This window comes from Pollachius pollachius (assembly GCF_949987615.1).
Source record: "Pollachius pollachius genome assembly, chromosome: 12".
Lineage (NCBI taxonomy): Eukaryota > Metazoa > Chordata > Actinopteri > Gadiformes > Gadidae > Pollachius > Pollachius pollachius.
Genome location: NC_136945.1, coordinates 3,851,690 through 3,857,689, shown reverse-complemented (window position 1 = coordinate 3,857,689; position 6,000 = coordinate 3,851,690). Strand labels below are relative to the sequence as shown.

The 6,000-nt window shown below is 44.7% G+C and overlaps 1 protein-coding gene across 1 annotated transcript in view; it reads left to right on the top strand.

Moving 5' to 3' along the window:
* The first annotated feature begins 375 nt into the window (after positions 1-375).
* Positions 376-6,000, top strand: part of chl1b (cell adhesion molecule L1-like b) — a 67,512-nt gene continuing 61,887 nt past the window's right edge. The window contains exon 1 of the mRNA XM_079748462.1: positions 376-638. The gene's annotated coding sequence lies outside the window, so the exon portion shown is untranslated. The remainder of the gene's footprint in view (positions 639-6,000) is intronic.

Below are 6,000 nucleotides of genomic sequence, written 5' to 3'. Positions count from 1 at the left end.
ACACAAACACTCAAACAAACACCCACACCCCCCTGGGACCCACCGTCTATAATACACAGCCGGTATGGAACCCAAATGGGTCACTATTGTTTTGAATTGGCGCGAATAGGTTTGAGGGATAGACACATAACCCATGCAACTAACCGAGTTACTGATAGCAGGTGTGTCTTTGAAATAATGTATCCTGTAGAATTTATTGCATTCTTTAAAAATCTGAAGTGCACTTCATTTTCTCTTATTGAATGCGAATGTTTACACAGGAGGGTCGGGGACATTGCACACACCCCCTCCCCCGCCTTCTCCTCAAAAACCTGCCCATTCAGTGCGCGGAATAATGTCCCTGTCACTGAGGGCGCTCTAACCCGGTCACAACGTTGAGAAGTTGTGCACGGTTTTTTCCTGCGTTGCTATGGTTTTCTAAAAAGCTATTGACTGCGATAGGGTCCCTTTTCTCTCGACGTCTTTGTGGAGGAGGAAACCCTATTACTTTTAACTGGGGGGCGCGATAGCATCCAGACGCAGGCATTCCTCATTCCCCATCCCACCAATCGCACACACGGAGCCGTAAGCATCCAGCGGTCGAGAGACAGGGGAAAAAAATCAACTTTGGCTTTACTCGACGTGAGTTGCGTTGACTGGTGAGTTTCTGGATTTCTCAAGCTTCGAGCCTGAAATGTAGTGCATGGTTAAGATTTTCCTCTGTTTTGTTTTGGATTTGTTTTTTCATCTTTGCGCACATGTGTCAAGTTGGCTGAGCGGGAGTGCGCACTGGCTGAGAGGATGGGAACGTGAACTGTTGAACACGCGACCGAATGTATGGGCTATCTTTCATATGTTATGCATTTTATTTATTTATTTTGTCAGAAAGATGCTGGTAAAAAAGAGTGACGATCAGTGACGAGCTTCGTGTTCATAAAGCCTTAGAGTAAAACCCATCATTAGATTTTCTACCCTGTATTTTTACAGGCATATTGTAGCAAAAGCGAAATATGGTGATGAATACTAAATCAGAAATGATTCAGAATGATTCATAGCTGTCAGGTGAGACACCTGACACGTGACAGTAACAAGTCAGAGGCAGATCCGAAATTTATCATTTTCACAGTCGCTTTAAAATGCATTTCTCTTCATAGTTCGATTCGACATGTTTGGTAAAGGTGCAATGTGCAATCATTTGAGTTACATTGTATACACGATGTGGTCATAGAAAGATAGAGCCTCAAACAGATGTCTCATCATCTGGAATGAATAAGTTTATTTCCCAAAATAATCGGATACAAAAGGCATGGATATTTTCAAAGCTTATGTTGTTTATTATCAGCCTATTATCAGCTTACTCGTATTAGATGAATTCAATGGCACAAATATTTTTGTCAAACTGGTTAGAATATAATAGAACGTTACAATATATAATACAACAGAATCAACAGAAGATAACACAATATAATAAACATCAATAACGAAGCCTCAAGAGAGATTATTAACCATTCAGATCATCCTACATGACAAAACGTGCAACAACTGAGATGAATCAAGATCTACCATATGCAAACTGCCCTATCATGCTAAGTCCTGTTATATAAATGTGAGAGAGTGCTTCTTTCATAATAATAATAACCATATTCAATTCCGCTCTACTTAAAACTACCTCTTTACAATTCATAGTCTCTTTTATCTTTACCTTTCGTTACAAGCCATCATAAATCAAGAGCATGAAACATCATGATAATGTAATCCACATTTGAAGACATCGGGCTGCCCATAACCTTAGGCCTGTAGTTAATATAAAAGCAGATGAAAAGGCAGTAGACATAAAACATGCTGGAAAAGATCAGAGTGAAAGACACTAGAGCCCTTAAAGTAAGTTATTACCTCAGCGAGACTAGTTCACTGTATGCTGATGCAGACTGTATGGCATGACTGTTTGATAAAACCTGTGGTCAACCCAAAGTTATAATAGTACTGCTGTCAGCCTAAATCAAACTGCTATTGCTTACTATTTGTAATGTTACTGCTACATACTGCTTACGTGTGTACGTCTAAATGTAAACATTCAATACATATATATATCTCTAAGAATACTAATCACCAATGATGGGACAATTACAACACCATTTGCAGTATTATTGTATAGTGTATAATAAGCTTTATTATATAACACTATCCCAAAATGTATTTTATAGTAACAGTGATAATATAAGTTGAGACAAATTGTGCATTCGCAGGTAAGTCCCTTCCACCTCCTACTCATTGAGTCCCCTCACCGGCCACATGTAATCACACGGTGCCCAGTTCTCTCTGTATTTAGGGCAGCCATGCTTTGTCGTCCAGAAGTAGGTCGAATGTTTCTCACCGAACAATTTGAATCACGGCCAGTAATTGGACAATCCCAGTGTCCACCAGCACCACCACCACCGCCACCAGCACGAGCATCTCTTTTTCGCCCACCACCTCCATCCCTATCCCCCAGCACCTCTACCGCCGCCCTAATCTCCACCTTTACCTCCACCCTCTCCACAACTACCTCCACCACCAAACCACCACCATCTCTCTCCCCCAGCACCTCAAACACCATCCACATCACCACCATAATTTGGCCCAGCTTCTGCATCACCACCCCTAGCTCGGCCTCCGGCCATGTCTCTCCTCCATTACCTCCAGCACAAGCACCACCTCCACCTCCACCATCTCCAACATCCTCCTCCAGAACCACCATTGCCAGCACCTCCCTACATGTCCCCCCCCCCCCCGAGACTCACTTAAGATTCCGGTCCAATCTGACACATTTCATGGGTCCCTTTTTGGCCTTTTCTTCTCCTCCTTCTTCTTTTAAATGTCTCGGATTACTAAGTGCAAGCAACAAGGGCGGTCTTTGTCGCCCGCGGTCAGGCACGTTCATCATAATTTAGTGACTGGCAGCATGACGCTGTTGACTGTGTGAGTTTACAACAGAAGGGGCTAACAGCCCTTGAGCCCAACAGCATGTTGATGGGACATGGGACTGTCCCCACCAAAGTGATCCACATTTTGGAAATGGCATCGTGGACGGATTTTTAAGAATAGATTAGGGTTGGCAAAATCTTCAAAGTTCTCTTTTTATTTATGTAAACATAGCAAGTATCCCACTACCTTTTGGAGGCGTAAAAAGGGGTTTGGCAAAGAGACAAATATTCATAGGCAGGCGATGTTATCACCAGTTGTTCACACAGGGGGAGGAGGGGGATGGAGGTTTGTGTTATTTCAGACACAGAAAGATGTGTGTGTGTGTGTGTATGTGTGTGTGTGTGTGTGTGTGTGTGTGTGTGTGTGTGTGTGTGTGTGTGTGTGTGTGTGTGTGTGTGTGTGTGTGTGTGTGTGTGTGTGTGCGTTTGTGTGCTGATTGTATTGTACTGTATTGCCTGGTCTACCGAGAGGTACAGGCGTGGGGGAGGTGGGTGGAGAATGTAGAGCCAATGAGAGCGGGGGACACACAGAGAACCCATTCTCTTTGCTGGTTACACCTGGCATCTCTATTCCAGGGGAGAGAAAGAGATGTAACAAGATTCTGTCTGGACAAAAAGCTGCCACGCACCATATCCACAAATTGCTGGTGTAAAATAAATACAAATAAATGTGCGATTTGGGTGTGTTTTTGCGACACGACATTAGCATATTTGCAACTGCTGTGCTTGCAACTCTTGCAATATTTACCTTCTCTTACCCCTGACTCGATTTGCAGGTAGTGCCCAAATGCGGAGTAGTATAGTGGAGCATGTTTTTACCTGATTCTTCTGGATCTAAATTCTCGTTGGAGCAGAGCTCTGTCTGACCTCCGTCCGCATGCGTCATATAATTGTTTAGGAATTTTAAAGGAAGCTTATTGATGAAGGTTAGCAGTAATGAATGGTCGTGGCCAGGCTATCATTTATTCATGGCAGGGCTGGGGGGTGGGGGGTGTTGTGTAATCCCCCTATCGAGAACACGACGGTGGGGCGCTGAGGCATAACGGCCTCTCACGACGAGTCCACGCTTACACACCTGCTTGCACAGATTCACACGCACACACGGTCACAAATATAAACACACACATGCACACAGATTCACACTCATGCCTACGTGCACCCTGAAACACACTCATGTATAGATTTACACACAGATTCCCACCCATGTGCACGGAATCCCACTTGTGAACGTTCGAGCACACACATTCACACTCATATAGATATTACCCGATATAAACACACAACACAACATCAACACAACCTTCCATGTCTGGCCCTTCACACAAACCACGGCCAACACCACACATTCACACCCACAAACCCAGAATCTCCCTCAGCGCACATTCACACCCATGCTCACACAATGTGTGATCCCCTCAAAATAGCTCTAGCACAGCTTACCCTTCCACACACACAGCAGGCGATACCTGGTGATGGTTGTGGTGATGGTGTTGAACTCGTGGACCGTTTGCATGGGTGTATCTGGAAGATACAGGGACAGAACCGTGCAGCCTAGCTAGCACCTAGTGGCCTAATTGAACTCCAGCTGAGGCGCTCGGCGGCACAAGCAATTACACCTGACAGCTTGTGCCTCGCGGGGCCGCGGGCGTGCCGGGGAGTGCCATCACGGCACACCAAAAAAAACGAAAGAAACTCGTCTTTCATGTTCAGGGCTGGGTGACAGGTTAGGGGGGAGAGACCGAGAGAGACAGCGAGAGAGAGAGTCAAACCCCAGACTGTATGTTCAGGAAAAAGTGTTTGGGTTACATGAAATATTCATTCATATGCAGCCACCCCGGTGCGTGCCATCCCTTGGCAACGTGCATATTCATCTGCTTTTTCTTTTTTCTTCCCTGCCCCTGCTTCTTCTTTTTCTTCCATTTTATGACACCTGTAATCGGCCCTCGGGGAGAGATGGAGGAATGTTGATGTAGTTCCCTCCATGGTGTTGCCTGGAAGTGTGGGAGGGTAGAGGGGTGAAGGGGGTAGAGTGGAGGATGGGCTGTGGGGGATGGGGGATGATGTAGGGGCTGCTGACTGAGAGATCCTGATCATCAGCAATCGATGTTCATTTTCTATTAAACAGGCTCTTCTATCACGAGGGGAGGGGGGAGGGGTTGAAGATGCATTTATGGGGGGTGGATGGGGGGGTGGTTGAACGTGATCAATGGGTGCTCTCGCGCTGCACAGGCCATTAATCTGTGGAGGTAATATTGAAGGGTGAACCGTCGGCAAGGTCAGTGTTATCTGAAGCATTCAGACGCTCATTTTTTCCCTCCGTGTGCTCGAAACGTGGTGGAGAAGAGGTCCTCAGACCATGATTTCACTCATGTATGTTCCTGCCCCGAAGCTAGGACTTGGCTCTGCAGTGCATTCCTATTTCCATGAGCAAGACCCAAGGACAGTGCAATACACTGTCAAATGCAATTTTGGAGGACATGTTTTACCCAGACAGTGTTATATTGTGGGGGCAGTAGCAGATACAGGGTTGACTGACTGACAACTTGTCATGTCTTTACAAGACAATCGCTCAGGAAAAAGATAGACAAACCCCTGAATATTGATGAATTTATTGTTTGTTTTGACACATATCTTTCTTGTCTGCGTTGTAGTTTCCGCCCCCCAGCTGTTGGTGAATGTTCAATCCGAGGCAAGGTCTTTTCACCAAATTGTCTGATATTGTGTTGTTATTGCATTGTTAGTTGCTAATTGTATAAACTCTGCTTTACTCCATGGGTATTTTATATAATGTTATCAGAGTCTAAAAGTCACAGTTAATTTTAAATTACAAATGCAAAAAGCTATGAAAACATTAATGATTTACGGAGGGTGCAACACAAACTGTCTATTTGTCAGATTAAAGGTATTGTGTGTAGTATTAGGGGAATCTAGTGGTGAGGTTGCAATCAACTGAGAAACGGTGGTGGCCTGTACTTGCCTGAATGGTAACAGAAGGTACTTTCAAAATGATAACATCATCTGCGACAGCATTGAGAGGTCATGTGAATATTTATAAATT